The 21593-nt window shown below is 38.1% G+C and overlaps 1 protein-coding gene and 2 long non-coding RNA genes across 3 annotated transcripts in view; 1 reads left to right on the top strand and 2 right to left on the bottom strand.

Moving 5' to 3' along the window:
• Nucleotides 1-21593, top strand: part of LOC130013148 (xanthine dehydrogenase/oxidase-like) — a 251682-nt gene that overhangs the window by 38552 nt on the left and 191537 nt on the right. The window lies entirely within an intron of this gene.
• Nucleotides 1283-7518, bottom strand: LOC126824528 (uncharacterized). The gene is made up of 3 exons (XR_007681548.2): nt 7313-7518; nt 5589-5669; nt 1283-4260 (listed from the first exon to the last, which is right to left on the bottom strand). It is a non-coding gene; the product is annotated as an uncharacterized LOC126824528 (long non-coding RNA).
• Nucleotides 12829-19017, bottom strand: LOC126824529 (uncharacterized). Its single transcript, XR_007681549.2, has 3 exons — nt 18608-19017; nt 14590-14690; nt 12829-13273 (listed from the first exon to the last, which is right to left on the bottom strand). It is a non-coding gene; the product is annotated as an uncharacterized LOC126824529 (long non-coding RNA).

Here is a 21593-nt window from a genome sequence, read left to right as displayed (position 1 = left end):
GTATCTCAAAATTTCTGCTCAAAATATTAAGTCGTTTGGACGTGACCGTCAAAACTGCTTATCCGGACACGTAACCCTTTTAAGATTTCGGGTCAATTTTTTCTTTGGGAGACCTGATAATCGATTCACGTTCATTGAGAGGTCTATACAGTGAATGACCCAAATGCTGTACTTGATAATGAAAGGTAAATTTCACCTACACATTATTTTTATACAAAAAATGTCTGGTTTTATCTAGACACCGCATAATACAGCTTGGGACACCAGTCTCCATTTCCAGATGGAGACTGACGGGTTTCAGTTATTTGAAAACTTATCACAAATATTGAGTTAGTTGCTCGGCCCTTAGGTAGAGGATTTTAAGGGATTTTAAAACAAAATTAAACAGTTTTATTCTCCAAAAAATTATCGGGATTAGCCCTTTAAGATTAGAGCTCTGAGGAGAGAGCCATTTTCCGAGTCGTTGCTAGGAGCGGGATTCGATAGCCCTACAATCGCAAGACGGAGTTGGCCGTGTACACAATACAATACAGAGAGTTGCTGATTAATCTGGGGTTAGTCTTTCTGAGCCAGCTGTGCTTGGTTGGCTACTCCCACACCTCTACAGTAGTCAACCCTCCACGGAACTAATGGATAGAGCCGGGCCCACTCTACCACAATAATCATGCTCTATCCAGAGATCCAGTTCACTACAATTCTATGACCACCGAAGTTAATGAAATGAAATGAAATGGGGTTTAACGTCCCACTGTTCTGCTCCTAACCTGGGCTAATGAAGACGAGCATACGCCATACAGTGTGCTATGAGGGAAATTTTGCCCGGGCAGCGGCGCTACGGCCTACTCTTATATCCAATTCCAACTGCCAAAGGTCTTTTACGTGCACGCCAATGTGTACACGGGACCTCGGTTTTTCGTCCCATCCGAACGACTAGACAGCTGTCCTTGTCAGGCCCTCCATCCTGCATCACTGACAAGGGGAAACCACGCCGGAAAATCTGAATGAACCTTCTCGGTCAATGCAGGGATCGAACACCCGACCTCCAGGCTAGCGAGCCAGCGTCTTACCCACTTAGCTCAAAGAAGTTATCCCCTACATTCACCAGGAGACACCAGCTGTTTATCGTTAACACAATACAGCCACATTCACAGTTTTATTCAAATTTAAAAACACAGCTTGACTCGGATGTTAACAACCCAATTAGCAGGTGACGGATCGGATCGGACCGGACCGGGTTGACGACAAGACACGCTCACAAAAACAGAAACAACAATTCTATCTAGAAATTTTCAAACAACTTTATTAAAAAAATATTTTCACGCCAAATAATCTAAATTCCAAATGAAATAGTAAAAAAGACAATTGAGCATAACAAACGACAAAATACTTCAATAAAAGTATGTCTGTCTGCTGTAGAACACCAAACGGTTGAACTGATGTTAATTTTAAAATACACGTAAATGTAAAATAAAACGTGTCTTTACAAGGAATTTTTAAATGGTGCATTTTGGTGAAGTATTTAGTAATTCTGGATGTTAGGCAGATGGCGATTTTTTACCCTTGCTATGCAATTAAGGCTGAAAGCCAAGTCATTGCCGATTTCGCTATAGGTCACGAGATGTTAGGGTTATGGTTACAAGAATTTGGGCTAGGGCTAACCCTAACCCACAATCTCGTCAACAATCATGTTACATCTTGCGAGCTATGATGAAATCTGCAATGACCCTTGGCATTACCGGGTGACTAATTAAGCTATTAAGAGATTAAATACGGTCTCAAAATTGAAATGAAATGGGGTTTAATATCTCACTAGTCTATACATTGAAAGGGAATTTTTAAAAAATCCCGCGTGGATTTCCTTAAATGAGGTTTCGGGCGGTTGATCTTTTTGAGCTGGGTGGTCGTAGGGCACAGGGACATGTTTTAAAGAGAGATCTGGGGGCGAATACAAACCTATTTTACACACTGAATAATATAAGGCATTACACTGTGATTTGCGATAATGACTATATTTAATGATACCGTTTAATTGAGACCAATCAATGAATCCAGATGAGACATTAAAGATGCATTATGCAAGATATAGATAAAGTCCGTTCTTGCTATAATAGTTCAAAAATAGACAATGAAAAATGTATATTTTGAATATTTCAAATTTGATGAACCATTGCAACGATAATAAATCTATTGTATCGACTATCCATTTTTAATACAAATTATTAAAAGGTGTATCAATCCATTCAAAATCATAACCATCCAATGCCCTAGAGAGTTGATTATGGGCTTGTCATGTGAATAAAGGTCTAAATAATAATTTATACAACATTTTAAGCCAACAGAAAGACCTGTAATGGGCAGATTGAGCTCGTACATAATGTATCTTTAAGTTGATATTTACAAATTAATTTATCAATACTTCATGGGTTACACGTTTAAAAAATTTTTTTTATGGAAATTGTTAGCTACCCGAACAATGTACATGAATCACTTTGGCGACCCACGGCTGCCATACAAACTTCATTGTTATATCATCTAAACAATATATTTTATCTTTAGATATCTCACATAATAAAAATTACAATTTTATTGCAAAATAGATCAAATCAAAATTATATATACACTAGAAGAATGCCCGGCTTCGCTCGGAGGTCGTAACCCCGAAACCGGAAGTCGTAGACTAACGCCACCTGGCCTATGTTACTCCCCGGTCCGAGCTACGCCTATGCCCCAAATTTCAGACTCGGGGCAGACCTAGTGTAGCCGCCAACCCCGAACAGACAGACAACCAGATAGACAAACGACAGTCACAAATATTAGTATAGAATTTCCAGGTGGCCGGGGGAGGGGACTACCAAGCGCACGATTTCTATATTAGAGTTCTCTCGCAAACTAAAGATGTAAGTTTATAAATTCTAATATCAATTTGTAGAATTCTAAAAAAGAAACCTCCACAAAAATTCGTTAAGTACTCGGATTGTTAATTCAGCATTCGATTACAGGCCCCGGGCAAAGCAGTGCATTGGGGTCCCTACCTACACAGCCATTCACATCAGGGCCCTCACATATCGGAGGGAATGAGGGGGGCATATGCCCAGAGCGACACTTCTCGGGGTGCGGCAAATTAACTAAGTGTATACCAGAAATATTCAAAGAGAAACATGTAGGAAGGGTAGAATTATGATTTTTCCAAGATCTAGCGTTTTCCGATCAAATGGGGAAATAAGCATAGCGATTTTACAAATAAGTTGGTTCAATATAGTTATTTAGATAAAGTGTTGAAAGTAAAATATTTGTATTTTAAAATTTCTTTAATCATAAAAAATCAACTGAGCGCAGGCACTGAACAAAGCAGTATGCAAATGCGGGGGATCCTTGGAACATTTGCCCTGAATAGACATATAATTGTATTGGTGCTTCCAACAAAATCAGTGTATAAAACATAAAAGTTACATTAGCATGAGGCCTTTTGCTCGCGGGGCCCCCCATTGACGCGTTAAAATGGCACCAGACGTTACGGAAGAAGAAAGCAGGTCTCACCCCAATGTTTCATGTCATAATACAGGTTGCCTGGCAATAAAATATACGATCACGGCACTCATTCAGTACACAAAGTTTGTCGCATTCTATTATTTTAGGTACAGTAACGCAATCTTTAAACAATTCGGAAAATTACAGTTGTCGATGGAGTCTTCAGATGGATAGATAGGTAATGGCGAGTGCAATAAACGAATTCATAAGATTGATAAAAATTGATCATTTTTGAGTCTATTCAAAGAGGTTAATGTTCACTAATTAGTTGAGATCACGAAACATAATTCATTACGTTTTCAAGCCATTTGTAACAATCTATTGTAATACACGAACAGTTATTTTTGTATTATGAGTCATATGTAGGGGCTGTGGTTTCGGGATTAGGTAGTTTTGCTTCCACATTCATCGCGTCTGTTCTTTCTTTTCGATCAAGTTTTAACTTTTCTGCCACATGCGTAAAGCCAGATGTATGTAAGCAATCGATAAAGGAATCAAATGCATTGACACCACCGCTTTCCATCAAACATTTTAACGCTTCCTTTATCCCTTGGCGCGGACTGATCTCCTGCTTCTTTTCAATCATATCCATATCATCACGGTTAAAAATATGCTTTGAAAACATATTAATGATAACCACGTCGCCTCTTATCTGCTCGCAAAGATACGGCATATTACTCTGCAAAACATAATGGTCGATGTTATTCATGCGACCCCGATTAAGTTCATCGGCTGAAAAACAAGAACGAGATAGATATAGATAGAGAGAAATGGGGTTTAACGTCCACTTGATAAAAAAAGATAGGTTGCCAGGCAACGAAACATACGCCCACAGCAGCTATATCGTCCGGGCAGTCAACAGGACTTGTCGCATATTTTTAATTTTTCGGTAATGAAACATTTATAATACATTAAAATCTGATTAAGAGTAACAACTCATTAAATAATTATCAGAAAACCATTAGAATTTGTTTGGTTTTTATAAAGTTCTGCCCTATGCTAACGTTTAGTATACGAAACTTTTAACATCATGGATTTAGCTGTTCAAGTCATAAAGATCCATTGAAAATCAATATACTTGTTCGTCTCAAGACCTTAAACACTGTGTATCAATTTAATATCAACCAGATATTACTTTAGCCTCTAAAGCGTCCACAAGATTTTTCAAAGTGATGAAGGGCCATAACTCTGGCAGTAATTATTGGAAATCGCTGAAAATCAATAGGATTCTTCGACTCATGATCTTAAACACTGTGTATAAATTTATAGCAGGATTCACCAGTCAAATTATCATATCGTGTTTCTGACGGATTAGATTTTTCACACTTACATATGATTTCCCTCAGTACATGGATATGGAGGAGATGTTTTTAAACATAGTGACTATTATGCGTCTTTGTGCCATTTTCATTTTGGTTTTAATTAATATCTTATTTAATATATAATACTTGTTTATTTTAATATTATGTTTTAAAGAGTGGATCTATGGAAATGGGGCAGGGCACCCCTGTCCCAGAGATTTTGATAATTAAAGTAACTAAACGAAAGAGAAGGGACATGTACAGTATAAATCGACTAACATATTAAGGTGTTTTATCACCCAATAATACATTCTACAGTAGATATCGCTTGTGTGATATATTTCATAATCTACTGCGATATCTCCTTAGGAGATATCTCTTTACATGAATTTGATTGGTCAGTTAAAAAGGAACTACTTTTTTTATTTTCAAAGAACAGTCCATTTCTTATTAAAAGTAACTTTTTTTTATATTAAAAATGAACTATTGTTATTCAATTGAACTTGATGGAAACACTGGGTCAACTCGTTGATAAAGTAAAAAAAAAATCGGCATAGTCTCGTTTTTTGTTACTTTATCAACTTGTGTTGATATTTTTTGATATCAAAAAAGACGAGTAGGAGATTCTCTATTTAACGACCTACGGGATGGGAGAGGGGTTATGTCGAAGTCACGAAACAATTTTGACACCAAGCTCCTGAAAGCGCAGTCTGCACTGTGACTTCTGTGTGCATTTTTTTTTTAAAAATGTTATTTTACCTGTTGCCATGATACTATTTTTAGATGTTTATAATCTCTATCGCAAAAGTGTCTAAGTTACTGGTATAGGATAGCCTTTATCTGAAAGAGAGAACATTTCATCTATAACATGTAAATTATAATTGATATCCCTCCTCCAAATCTCAGACCCCACCTTATATAATACCCGCGAAGCTGCCAAATAATCTGCCGCGGATGTGACGTGTCGTTAACATTCAGTTCCGTGTACAAATTGTTAATTTTCCATCTTCACACTAAAACTTACACCGGGAAAACAAATTACTGGTTTATAAACATAATGGAAAACAAACTACTGTATTATCAAAGAAACGAGTCTTATGTAAACATTGCACAGTCATACCTGGAACCTCTAGTAACGATCGGGGGTGCATGGCCGAATGGTTAGCGCGTGTGCATTGTATCATAAGGTCTGTCATTGAGTCAACTAAAGTGATTTCAATGATTCCCCGGTTGTACGTGACACTAGGGTCGATTGTCCAACCTCCTGGGTTTTCTCCGGGTCCTCAGGTTTCCTCCCACTGCTATTAAAAAAGACCCCTAAGCGCAAGCGAATTATCGAAATAAACCATATGTTAGTCCCGAAATGACCTAGTTTGTGTCGAGTGGACGTTAAACGTCATTTCGCTCTCTCTCTCTAGTAACGGTCGAACACTAGCCCATATTATCTGCGTGTTTGATAATAACATGTTTAAAAAAGCAAACTTTCTTTATGCTAGTTCGAGTCCAATATTATTATCAGAACAAGTTATGCATTAAATTTCTTACCTAGCTCGAGTCCAATATATTTTAATACTAATTGTGTTCTATGTCTTTGTTACAAATAGTAAAAAGGCAAAAAGTAAGCCGTAAATTTAAAACGTATTTGGTTACTAAATATAGCATATAGGGAATACCCGTTTATTATCAGTAAAATAATAATAGTCAAAGTGTTAATCGAGATATCCTTGGTGAAGTGGGCGTGTATTAGATCATTACCCCGTTCACATTTTCATTTCCTGTAAACAAAATTACTATGGCTGAATCGAAATATATTTCTTTGTCGGCTACCTGTATCGATTTCCTAGTGTGTCCTTGTATTAGTGTTTTATTACGAATAAATAAGACGAATCCAAATGATCAAATGATTAAACCACGTATGCTAATAAACAACAGTGTATTGTGTATCCATGTATTTATTTACGGGAGCCGCAGTGGCCCAGTGAGTAAGACGCTGGCTCTTTAACCTGCATGGGGTTCAGCATATTCGATCCGGTGTTGGCCGAGAAAGTTCATCGGGAATATAGCATGTGGTTCCCACCCCCGGTGTTGCAGAACAGACGGCCTAGCAATGGACAGCAAGGGACAACGCATAGTCGTTCGAATGGGACAAAACCCCGACGACCAATGTACACATTTGGGATTCGTTATGAGAGTATACCAAAGTGCCACTGTCCTATCAAAATGTCCCACGAACATAGCACACTGTATGTGCCGAAAAGTAGGACGTTAAACCCAATTTCATTTCATTTATCTACCTACTAATTCATATGTAAGATGTTGGTGTTAAAAGTATTCCTGATCTCGCCCCCCCCCCCCCCCCCAACACGCTGCCTGACCCCATTACCGGTTGTTTATATTTTCGACACATGTCCTGTGCAATATCGCTCTAGGTGGAAGCGGACATTAATCCCTAGTATGCTACTACTAAATTAACTCCAACTTACCATAAAACTGGCGGACCCTATTCTCTGATCTATATTCATTAAACGTACAATAACTCTGAATAATCCCTATAGACCGAGTAAGTAGTGTTTTCCTAGAATAAATTTAGTTACAAACACGATTCGCAGATATATCAATTCACGGAGAATATATTTTCTACGTAACCACAGCTTGGCCTACATCAGCTAGACAGTGTCGAGTGCTAATAATAGATAACGGGAAATATTAATACGGAGCCCGGTTAGGTACACGATTTTAAAGTAGCTAAGTCCGTAACTCAATATCATCCAAAATCTTCGACATTGAAAACACGATTTTGTTTCGCAATTTAAATCAGCATTGGTCTTGTGGTCTTACCTGGAAAAGATGGGCTTCTGATATCCAATATTTAAGACAAAATAAATATTTTACCATTCGTACACGAATCGTGTACCATAATGCGTTTCATCGCCATTTGTAACAAGGTGCTCAAAGAATGAGGATATACATATTCCACAAGTCATGTCAAACGGTGATGCCATATTCTTATTTGAAGAGCATACGCAATATATACTATCGGTGTTGACTGGAATAACCAGACGCTAGAAATTTTCTTTCGGTTGAGACTTCTGGCGTATTTCGCCGAACATAACTGATGACACTTCACAGTAAAACGGAAACGATTGAATGTAAAACAGTTTATATAAATTCATATTACATTATTATATGTGTTGCGATCCATTTGTGCCAATTTCTATGCCCAAAATATTAGCGATTTAGCTCCTTTAAGCAAAGGTCTTGAGCTATGTAACTGGAAATAATACCAAGTACCCTGGAAAGTATTACATATTCTGCCTCTTGCACGACACATTTCAGTGCTTAAAGTAATTTATTATGAATATCGCGGGTCTAGTTATTGTTTGGCATGCACAATGTAATATATTTTGATTTTGTGTCCCTTACCGGGCTCCGTAGAAACGTCACTGCATAAGGAAATATTTAAACCTGACCCTGTTATTGTTAATTTAGTTATTCATTCATGTTAATTTTACCTTATAAGCAGAAATGAAATGGGGTTTAACGCCCTACTGTTCTGCTCCGAACATGGGCTAATGAAGACGAGTATACGCCATACAGTGTGCTATGAGGGATTTTGCCCGGCCTACTCTTATATCGAATTCCAACTGTCATATTTTACGTGCACGCCAATGTGTACATGGGACCTCGGTTTTGCGTCCCATTCGAATGACCAGACAGCTGTCCTTGTCAGGCCATCCGTCCTGCATCGCTGACAAGGGGAAACCACGCCGGAATATATGGATGAACTTTCTCGGCCAATGCAGGGATCGATAACCCGACCTCCAGGCTATAGCGAGCCAGCGTCTTACCCACTTAGCCACCGTGACCCATAAGTACCTTATAAGCTGAGATGTAATTAATCACTTACTTAAAAGCAATAACCTTATCTGGGAATTGGAACGTGGTTTGAAATATAGCACAAGTCGTATAATCCACAATATACATGCATGTGTTGATGAGTTGAGGTCAGTTGACCTACATGTATATATACCCAATTCTATCTCTTGCAACTGATGTTTATTTCCTATTAATACGTATTTAGTTTTATCATCATATAAATTTCAAATGCCAGTCGACATCCACACCCCGATTGATCATCATCAAAGAAATGGAAATTTGTACCAGAACTACATCGCCTAATGAGAAAGTCCGATCATCCTGGGTGGCAACTTAATGATCAACTGTTCACTACAAAAAGCAGCTCCCTCTACATAAGAAAATGGATGATGTCCTCCCAGTGCTAAAAACCCCTACGCACAAGCAAATTGTTTGGAAGAAAATTGAACAATATATTAGTCCTGAAATGACATAGTTTGTCGAATGGGCATTAAACCCCGCCTCTCTCTCCCTCTCTCTATCTGAGAACGTTGAGCAAACATTACTGACATGCACACTTGACACTTGGTTAAAATATTTCACTATTATAACTTTTAAATGTCTGTATAATCTGGCACCCAGCACTTATCTTCCCAATCCTTTAAAGATACATTATGGGCGATTAGATAAAGAGCTGCAATAGGCAGATTTAGCTCTTGCATAATGTATGTTTAAAGATACATTATGGGTGATTAGATAAAGAGCTGGCAGTTCTCACTATAATAGTTAAAAACTAGATAATGTAAAGAGAATTTGCTGAAAATTTCAGTCAAACTGAACCGAGTACTGAACTTTGGGTATATTCTCGATCAATATTACTAAAGTATATTCTCGATTATTCATTTCATGATTTAATCATGAATGAAAGTTAAGCAGCAAATCGGATCCTAATCCAGTAAATATCGCAGGCTAGCGATGACATCGAGAGTTGATTATGGTTTGGATAAGTTAATTAATGTCTAATTAATAATTTAGATAACATTTCAGGCCTAAAGACCGGGACATGGTGGGTGACCGATTTTCACCATTTTTTTTATGTATGATGGGTAACCCATCCAAACCCCACTGCCATAATTTTAGATCGATCGAACCATTTTTAAAGTGTAGAAAAAAAATTAAATTTTAAGACCAAAAAAGCCGAAAAAAACATTTTCAGGCCATTTTTCAATTATGGGGTACAAACAACTAAACTACGGCGAGTAGATTAATGGAACTTTATAGGGTAGCAGATATGGTTAGTGAGTATACATTCTTAAAATTTGATGGACTTTCATCGAGAGGTTTTTGGTATAGGAACTTAGTGCTGAACGGTACCAAAACAGCTCAATTTAGGTATGTCATTTTATTCTATCTATATCTCAACCACTGCGGTATAAGAAATTTTTTTTTTGGAATGCTGACGGTAAAGGCAAAGATCTATAGTATTAAGATCAAGAAAAATGACGGGCAAAAACCCGCTTTATTTACACACTGAAAAGGTAACAGGGCGCTGGAAACCAAATTAACGTGGGTTCCAGTTCCATTAAGCCATAATAGAAATAGAAATAAATATAAACGCATTATATACTTTCATCAAATAATTCACGTTTAAAAAATGTTTCATTATCAAAACTACAAATACCTATTACCAATAAGTATTTCAAATTACAAAATATCGCTATACTTTACTATCCATCGATCTATCTATCTATCTATCTATCTATCCATCTGTCTGATCAGTATCTAATCATGAAAACTGAGCTCACAATTACACCGTTAAAATTTTTAAACGATGAAATTTGAAAAGCTTAATTTACTGTAAATGCCAAAAGGACTGTTCTTGGTAAATATAATTAATCTCTCTAGAAAAATTTTCAACATTTTATTAATTCGGCAATATAATCTCATGATCTAGTAGAATGATGATGAATGTTTGAACAGCAAATCGTAAAAACTAGCATAGTGGCCATATACATCTGTCTATACTTGACAAACGAATCAAGAGTTATTCCAAAAAGACAAAAACAAGTAGTATATGCGCGTAAGGTCACTATAGTAGCTAGCATACTCCTCGCAGTGTTTCGTTTGATTAGACCCAATCCCACTCAACGCTGCCGTAATGAAAGCAAATTTCTGTTCCAAATTATGAGCGATCAATAGTCTGATTAATAACCAATACCTAACTGCGTAACAATATCATTCGGGTTTAAACAGAGCTCCAAATATATATGTTTACATAACGTTACATCATGATTCACGAAATCTATTACGCCCAATTTTCCAGTGCATAGCAGAATATTGCAGAAAATCTAATTGCGTCATAAAAAAGGTATCAAAACTGTTACAATGTAAACAATACTGTTTGGAGACGAACAATGCTTTCACCGTTTTTAATACCTCAGATCACTGTCCAAAGGTTTAGGTAATACCCGGATTAAACGAAGGGCTGTCATGTTGCTGTACTTAAGAGTGATTTGATTGAACGGAAAGAGTAGACACACTTCCCCAAAAACTCAATTATCAGAAGTCAATCCAGCAATGGCCAGAGAGGTATTTCTAGGGTCATTGCTTCAGGAATATGCTATTGTACTTGTAGTTTCTTTCGGATAACTGGAAAAGACGGGAAAATAAACAGTTGATTTCAGTCGTCATCTTGGATGCTGGTGTACAAACCTAATTTCGGCCTGGCGAATAATAATAATATGTACATTTATACAGCGCACGTACTCCATGCACAGAGACATGTTCACTGCGCATACAATTAAGTTAATTTTCTTTTTAATATTGGCACTAAATGTTTCTACCAACAATCTGTTACAGTAGTCAATCCTTCAAAGAACATACAAATGTAGCAGCTACTTCCTGCTAATCAAGTGTCTTATATGGCCAATGTTCCTGGGCTGAAGATAACATTTTCGACAAATTTCACTAACGTGACTGTCCATGCTTAAATTGAACCCTACAAGGACACCTAAGTTCTTCACAGTGTCTCGTGGTACAAGTATTGCATCTCGTACGTGCAACCACATCATTTGAACTTGTATTTTTCAGATGTGTATTTGGGCCAAATAAAATACATTCTGATTTCTTGTCATCCTGTCTTTAATGTCATGTGAACACAATTTAATGTCAGAATAATTTGGGGATGGAACAGTGATTTGCAATCAGCTGTGTATCATCTGTATAAGAATGTCGTCTTATAAACCATGTTTATCGATTAGTTGTCCTAAATTCTTAGTATACATTACAGAAAGGACAGGTCCAAAAATCCGTGTCAGTCATTTTGTCAAAACTAAATATTAGTTTTACTTGTCCTCAACTTCCATTCCAAATACAATTGTCCTCAGCCCCGCAGTGGGTGATATATAGCATCATGAAATTTATATATTTTAGCATATAGCAAAGACTACGTCTCAAAATAGTCATATATATTGAAGTAGTAGACAAGATCATTCATAAAAAATAATTAAAAAAATTTAAAAAATTCAATAGGCAATTTATGGGAAATATTTGAATTTTAACTAAAAAATGGCCATAGCTGGTTCTCCGTAACTACAAGGTTGGTGACCCTCATATTTTATGTGGGGTATATGGGGTATCCAATGACCAAATCTGCAAAGTTTGGTCAAAATCGCCCGACACAGCCTGTGCCGGTATTTTTAAATTTTGCATGGTTCTCTCGCGAACTTATTCTTAATAGACGAAGATGCTACAACCAAATGTACGGTGTATTGACCCCCGAAGTGACAGGGGGGCCGGGTCGGCTTGACGACAAGATATGCCCACAAGAACAGAAGCAACAATACGATTTATTAATTTTCAAACCAATTTGGGTCATTCCATATCAACTAGACCAACGGTGGGAACATGACCACCTCCAAAAAAATTATAATAAATTATATCTTATAGTACTCTTCAAACAAAGTAGGGGATATTGAAATGCAAATACCTATGCAGGTTGTGATATGATAAATAGTCATGGACACTTGACATGCTTTGAGAGTATGTTTACAGATGAAGAACTTATCGCCCCAAGAGAACCTCTGAGCTGCATATGCGACACAATAAACGAACACATACATTGTAATAAAATTGACAATGCAAAGATGTTTACTAATGTATTTTAGAAGCCATTTGTAACAAATTCTTTTAATATACGCACAGTTATTTTTGTAATTTGATCCTTGTGGTGTCACCATCTGAAGCGGTTGTGGTAGGGGACTCCTGACATATAGTATTTTCTTGTCGATAACGTTCTAAGTGATCTGCCACATGTCCAAAGCCGCAATCATGTAAGCAACCGATAAAGACACCAAATCCGTCGACGCCACCGCTGTTCATCACACAAGTTAATGCCGTCTCTATCCCTTTGCGCTGACTCTTCTCCTGCTCTTTTTTAATGTTCTCCATATCATCATTGTCCAAAATATGCTTTGAGAACATATTAGTTATGATGTCGTCTCCTCTTACCTGCTTACAAAGATACCACATATTACTCTGAATAACTTTATAATCGACGTCGTTCATGCGACCTCGGTTTTGCGTATCGACTGAAAAACGAGAGAGAAAGATAAATGGGGTTTAAGGTCCACTGGACACAAACTATGTTATTTCTGGACTAACATATGAATCAATTATATTTTAATAATTCGCTTGCACGTAGGAGTCTTTAGCTGTGTGTGTGGTGGGGGGAGGGCGGAGAATCCCCACGACAAGAATATTAATTTATCGATTGGTACACTGAGGCAAAACGACTTGTAGCGATGACAACGTTTCACAGGTGGTATCCATGTTGCCCCCGCCCCTCCCCTTTTCTCTAACAAAACTCTGACCTAGAGTATTTACGTTAAATGTATTTTTCAGTTTCGTTTGGTTTAATTGTGTACACATCGCAAGAATAAGAATACAATTGTTCAATAATTCCTGCATCAGTGCATCACTTGTTTTATTTGTGTTTTGCAGTTCAGGTCTCACGGTTGTCTGCAGGGGCAAAGGGAAGGACTCGTGATCGATACGGGTGTTTGCTGTGAATGTTTATCGTGATTTTTCGGCGTGCTCCCCTTTGTTAGTGGTGCACGCCCGGAAGGGGGCGGGGTGGGGTGGGGTGGGTTGGGGTGGCAAGGGACAAATAGTAGCTCGGGTGGAGCTCCCGTGTACATATTGGCATGCACGTGAAAACTCCCGACAGGTGAAATTCGAAATAACAGTAGTATAACAAAACATGACTCAATTCTTTCGATTTCATTATTGACATTGGACTTGCTTTATGCCAAATAAATTTGTGTAGAATCTGCATATGATAATTAGTATTATTTCCATATATCTCCATTAGGTGCAGTGTAGAGGGTGAATAAACTCTTAACAGCCAGACGGTTAATTGAGCGGAGTCCTCCGCCCCCACCCCCACCCCCCCACCGACCCACCTTCCCCAAAAAATAAAAGAAAATTGTCCACAAGTCCCCGATTCTGCAATCTGCATTAATCTAATTAATCTAATTTTTATACTTTCGATAGCCTACCATTACATGAAGATCATATCGGTTATAGTGGAAGGTCGCGTCACATGTCAAGCGAGCGGCTTTTGACCCTATGACGTCAGAAATTTGATTAATCAATCAGCGTTGATGTTTCTAATGGGTTACCATGATTCCGTGCATCTTACGCCAAAACCTCGACGTAACAGACCGTTTCATTGGCTAATCCCTCACATCATCCAGAATTCGGGTTATATAACAACTCTTCCAGATCCTAGTGTAGTAAAGACAAGTAAACCGAACTTTTGAACTATAAAAACGAAACGAAATAGGATCTGTGTTTTAACCAGATTACTTCGGCATGCATTTGTAAAAGAAATTAATTATTTTACCTGTTTTCTTTCCCTTCTCAATATTTTCCGCCATGCTTTTATTTCGACGTTTGATATTATCTATATTTCAAACGATTTCAAATTACTTGCATGCGATATTTCTGAAAGAGAGAACATTTCATCTATAACCCACATATGGTCAAAATATCCAACCTTCGAATCCTCTTTGAAGATCCGTATCTCGGATACCACTTTATATGTAATACTTGCGAACTGCCCAAACAGCCTCCCGCGGATGTGACGTTCCGTCTACAAATTGTTAATTTTTCATCTTCACAGGCAAATTTACATCGGGATTACTGATTTATCTCGCTTTTATCAAAGAAACCAATCTACAAAGTCAAGGTCAGTAGAAGGGGCAGAGATAAAGCTGGCATACAATAAGTCACCGTACAATAAGTCGGCTTAGCATGCAAGGAGGGCGAATCAAGATAGCATACAATAAGGATGACCATGACTTCTTGTGAAATCATGCGCTTGGTATGGTTAATCCGTGCCTTCGATAAGACCCACATTTTTACTTCATAAAGCCCCCCCCCCCCCACCGCCCTTCACTTCAACTTTAATCTTTTAACTAGCCTGTAGGTCGCGTGTGCGATCCCTGCATTGGCCGAGAAAGTTCATCGGGATTTTCCGATGTGGTTTCACCTTTTCAGTAGTGCAGGAAGGAGGGCCTGACAAGGACAGCTGGCTAGTCGTTCGGATAGGTTAAACCGAGGTCTCATGTACACATTGGCGTGCAGGTAAAGAAAAAACTCTTGGCAGTTGGAATTCGATACAAGAGTAGGCCATAGTGCTGCGGCCCGGGAAAAATGTTCCTCCTAGCACACTGTATGACGTATGCCCGCCCTCATTAGCCCAGTCGGAGAACAGTAGGACGTTAAACCCCATTTCATTTCATAGCATTTTTTCAAAGTATGTAAATATAAATGTACCTGAAACTTATTTAAATGTTTGAAAAGAGAAATGAACGTGCTTTTGAGTGATACTTAACATGATATCTGGAATTTATATCAAGACAGGTATGTTTACTTTAAATACCCCCACCCCCATCATTTAATAAAGTTTCGTACCACCCGACTTTGGTCGTTTTTCTTTCCCCTTGTCAGTGATGCGGGACAGTGGACCTGACAAGAACAACTGTTTATCGTTCGAAAGGGACGAAAAAGCAAGGTCCCGTGTACACATTAGTGCACATTTAAAAGAAATGAAATGAAATGGGGTTTAACGTCCTACTGTTTTGCTCCTATACTGGGCTAATGAAGACGGGCATACGCCATACAGTGTGCTATGAGGGAAATTTTGCCCGGGCAGCGGCACTATCGCCTCCTCTTATATCGAATTCCAACTGCCAAGGGATCTTTTACGTGCATTCCAATGTATACACGGGACCTCGGTTTGTTCGTCTCATCCGAAGGACTAGACAGCTGTCCCTGTCAGACCCTCTTTCCTGCACCACTGACAAGGGGAAACCACGTCGGAAAATCAGGATGATCTTTCTCGGCCAATGCAGGGATCGAACACCCGACAGATCCTTTGGCAGTCGGAATTCTATACAAGAGTAGGCCGTATATAGTGCCCCTGGCCTGGCAAATTTTACCTCATAGCACGCTACATGGCATATGCCCGTTTTCATTAGTCCAGTCAGAGAAGAACAGTAGGACGCTAAACCTCATTTTATTTCATTTCTTTGATCGTTTTCCAAGGTCTGTAAATATAAGTACCACCCCCTTCTACTGACCTTGACCCTTTAGATTGATCGTGTAAATTATTAATTTCCGTCCTAGTCCGGACATTTTCCGTATGCAAATGAGCTTCGTCGTAGATCCCATATAAAGGTATGTTCTAATATGCTAAGTTCTATTATGCATTTGTCAATAAAGCAAAATGCAGAATGGAGAAGTGTAATGTGCAAAATAACTATTATTGAAAAGTGTATTCTGTATTTTAACACTGTGACATTAGGATTGTGGGGAAATGGAAATTGCAAACCTAAAAAAATATGTATTTTAAACTGCTGACATGTGCAGTTTGTACAATGAATATTGAAATAATATTCTTCCATACTACACTACAAAAACAGTTGACAAATTTAGTGAAATACACTTAAATACACTATATGAAACCGTTCTCTCTGGGAGCCGAGATTGGAAATTCAGTAGTCATAATAAAGCAGATATTGTCACTGGCATAAATATGCACTGTGTGCCCTTCACACCATAAGTTCACCTTTACTGCTTCAATTTGGTTTGTTATATTTTTGACACGAAGGAGTTGTAATGATAACACGGAGATAACTTGTGGATAATATGGGAAACAAGACTACAACGAACAAGTCTTTAAAGAGAGTAAACACGAACACTTATTATATAGGTCAGTTTTAAACAAGGCGACACCACATGTTTACACCTTGTTGAAAACTATACCTATTGATCGATGGTAGGGAAAATAGACACACCACAGCAAATTGTAAATCGAGATATCGCTGGTGAGAGTGTGAGAAAAGTGGGCGTATATTTTATCATTACCCCAATCACACTTTTATTTTCTGTAAATAAGCTACTTTTAAGCTATGGCAGAATCAATGTATTGTTGGGACAGAAAATGTCAATGAACAAGAATCAGTTTATATAAGAGCCTCACCCCGCCCCCAAAACAAATAACCTCAAAAATAGTATGTATCGTGGCCCCGAGCGGAGCATTTTAAAAAGGCTTAAATTAATTTTAAATTGTTTTTATCGATATTTGGATATTAAAGGGTATACCCACCACATCTGCGTTGTACCAATAGTCTCGACGATACCTTTTAAAAATAAAATCCCCAAAACCTATTTATACGTATTTAGCTCTGATCATGATCAATGATCACTATAGAATTCTATAGAATTCATTATTTACAATCTATAAATAAATTGAATTCGCATGATTCACCCCCAGAATATTTTTTTGTGGGGAAATGAATAACGTGTCTTTATTTCTCAATGACTATGTTTCGATTTCCTCGATGACTAACTATGTATCGATTTTAACAAAGATAAAATCAAAAATTTAGTAATTTGATTGGATAATATTAGATTGATTTTAGTGATTAGCCAATGAAAATTGAAGTATCTACTAAAATTTGGATTTTATCTTTAGTCAAGATTTCGAGAAAAAGGGCCCAGGTGTTTTATCGCTATCAAACGTTTTATAACAAATAAATTCTACGTCTATAGGCGAATCAACATGATCAATATTAAACCACGTATATTAATAAACAATAATAATGATAATTTAATTGTTTGTATATGTCTTTACTGTGTATTCGTGTGTTTATTTCCCTACAAAAGACGTTAATAACTTGGAGATCCCATGTTCAATCTCGGTGCATTGGCCGAGAAAGTTCATCGAGATAAAACGGCGTGGCTCCCCCTTGTCAGTGGTGGAGGACAGAGGACATGGCAGTAAACAACCTATAGTCGTTCGAACTGGACGAAAAACCGAGGTCCAGTGTACTCATAGACGTGCACGTAAAAGAACCACTGAAGGTTGGAATTCGATATACAGAGAGAGCGAGAGTGAGAGAGAGAGAGAGAGAGAGAGAGAGAGAGAGAGAGAAATGGGGTTTAACGTCCACTCGACACAACTAGGTCATTTCGGGACTAACATATGGTTTAATTTTATTTCAATAATTCGCTTGCGCATAGGGGTCTTTAGCAGTGGGAGGAAACCGGACGACCCGGAGAAAACCCACGAGGTTGGACAGGCGACACTACTCCTTGTCACGTACAACTGGGGATTCGAAACCACGCCAGTCGACTCAATGACAGACTTTATGATACAGCGGGCGCACGCTAACCATTCGATATAAGAGTATGCCCAATTTCCCTCACACCACAATGTATAGCTTATTTTGCCTGTCCACATTAACCCAGTTGGTACTGAAGAGTAGGACGTTAATCCCAATTTCAGTATGATTTATTTTATTTATTTATGTACGAGGTTTGTGTACACTACTACTAAAAGAACTCTAACTTACCATTAAACTGGTGGGATCAATTCTCTGATTGCAGTAGTCCGACTAATCCATGCACCTATTCGCAGATGTATTAATTCACGGAGAATATATTTTCGCTTACATATCATATAGGGTATTTGTCAGGTGTGAATAACAGGAAATATTTTGAAAGTATTGAGCCCGGGTAAGGTACACGATGTTAAGCAATGAATGATCTGGATCTATTAAACTGGAAGTAACACCAGGTACCCTGGAAAGTGTTACATATTCTGCCTCTTGCACGACACATTAATTTCACTGCTTAAAGCAAATGGATATCACGGGACTTAGTAGTCTGGCATATACTAAGTAATATATTTTCTGTACTTTGGGGTCTCTTTTCAGGCTAAGTAGAAACGTCACTAGACCTACATAAGGAAATATTTAAACCTCACCCCTGTTATTGTTAATTTAGTTATTCATTCATGTTAATTTTACCTTATAAGCAGAGTTGTAATTTCATTATTTATAAATCACTATTTTAAAACCAAACCTATATCTGGGTATTAAAACGTAGTTTGAAATATAACAGTAGTCGTATAATCCCCGTGTGTTGACTAATAAGGATGAACTATTTTTTTTATTATTATTCATATTAATGGGTGTATCCGAAACTAGTTCGAAGGACAATAGGGTGTGCAGGATTTCCATATAAGGTATGGGAGTATGAAAACATGGAAAGGGCATACAAAAAATGAAAAATACATATTATCGTCCTCCGAGGCAAGGGGCTTGAATGACCGAATGGTTAGCTCGTGCGCGTTGTATCATAAGGTCTGTCATTGATTCTCCGTTTGTTATATAGGTAGGGTTGCCAGTCCAACCCCGTGGATTTTCTCTGGGCCCACCAACGGGTACAAGGTTGAACCTCGCATTTTCCTCCTATCTGTAAAATTAGACTTGTATGTCATTACCAGTGGCTGACTAGCTATAAAAAAACACAGTGTAGTAGGATAGTAATTTAAGACTGTAGTTGTAAATCCATGGTTAAGCTCAGACCCTGTAAGATGGTGGGGGTGGATGGCCGAATGGTTAACACGTGCGCGCTGTATCATACGGCCTGTCATTGAGTCAACTGGCGGGGTTTCGATTCCCCATTTGTACGTGACAAGCGAATTATTGAAATAAAATTGAACCATGTGTTAGTCCCGAAATGATATATGTGTCGAGTGGACGTTAAACCCCATTTCTCTCTCCACGATGACGTGGTGTCTATTACGTCCATGCATACAACCAATCATCTTCTTGTAGTCAAAGTAATACAGATTGTAGTCAGCCTGCGACATATTCGTATTGACTGTCACACGAGGGTGATTTCCAGTCAGCCAATCACAAACAAGCAGTGACATTTCACTATCATCTCAATGTCGAGGAAGATTACAACTATTCTTTACCCTGGCTGGCAGAGTGCGAGGGTTTGATAATCGAGACTACAGTATCGATTATCATATCATATCTACAAAATACGTATTATGCCTGGTTTAAAGGTAGAGACCGAGACATTAAGTAATAGAGATACTGCTTCCTCGCTTTTCATCCGGATTTTCCGACGTGGTTTCCTCTTGTCAGTGGTGCAGAACGGAGGGCCTGACAAGGACAGCTGTCTAGTCCTTCGGATGAGACAAAAAACCGAGGTCCCGCGTATACATTGGAATGCACGTAAAAGATCCCTTGGCAGTTGGAATTCGATATAAGAGTAGGCGATAGTGCCGCTGCCCGGGCAAAATTTCCCTCATAGCACTCTGTATGGCGTATGCCCGTCTTCATTAGCCCAGTATAGGAGCAGAACAGTAGGAAGTTAAACCCCATTTCATTTCATTTCTGCTTCCTCGCTTGAGACCATTACAGATAGATGCATGTGTAAGATTTAGATACAGAGCTGACTGTTCTTGCTATATCAAAAATAGATACTTTATTCTGAGCGAAGTTATCAGTATTTGGAATTTTGACAATATGTAGCATTGATTGTTTATTATCGTAGCCTCGCGTCTCCATTTTTAAATTAAATCATTAAAAGGATGAAGCGTTCTAAGCTTCTTAAAATCGGAGCCACCGAGAGAGTTGATTGTGGGTTTGCCATGTTAATAAATGTTTAAATAATAGTTTGTAGAACATTTGAAACCAAAATGTAGACAGACCTACAATAGGCAGATTTAGCCTTTGCATGATGTATTTTTAAACAACTTACAATACGAAACAGTCTCCAATCCGACCCGACGGACCTTTCATTCGACACCGCCATATCCAAGTTCCATGAGCCAATATTTTCCACCGTTCTGATCCATGCGAAGATGTAATTGTGTTCCTTATATTATATAGAACATTATCCAAATTGCGTAGTTCTGCCGGCGCTGTTTGAACAGTTTTCTGATAGGACAGCCTTAGCTCCACTGGCTTGACAATCTGGGCTACGCCCCTGAAATACGCAAGCCAGTTGGAATAAATCGTAACAATTCAACTGGAACCATTTTAAGAAATCCTTAACTAGGCACCATGGACAAGTTTTTCCTTTTTGGCAGTTTCACCCCTAGTGCTGGACTCCGAATGTTTATTAAAATTTTCGACAATAACCTAGCCAGTAATAATCAATTAGTCACGGACGTGTTCTGAAAAATACGGAGACGAGGAAACAACGTGTCACATGTTTCAGTTTTTCAAGCCGAGCTAACGGACGCCCACCACCTACAGGAAGTGTTGTTGATCTATTCATAAATTAGATTTTATGCAAGATTTAGAAAAAGAACTAACCGTTCGTGCCAGTATATTTAGAAAAAAACAATAATAATTATATTGAACTTTCAAATTACTTTTTTCCAAGGGAAGTTATCTTTGTTTGAAGTTTTGACGTTTTTAACTTGTGGACCCCCTAGAAGACACAAATTGTACTTAATTATTTAAAAACGTTTAAATCTATCACCGTTTCACCACAGTGATGGTTGAGTTCGAATTTCGTAAAAATCCGACCGAA

The sequence above is a fragment of the Patella vulgata genome, chromosome 6 (genome assembly GCF_932274485.2).
Source record: "Patella vulgata chromosome 6, xgPatVulg1.2, whole genome shotgun sequence".
Taxonomy (NCBI): Eukaryota; Metazoa; Mollusca; class Gastropoda; family Patellidae; genus Patella; species Patella vulgata.
This window is presented reverse-complemented; position numbering and strand designations above follow the sequence as displayed.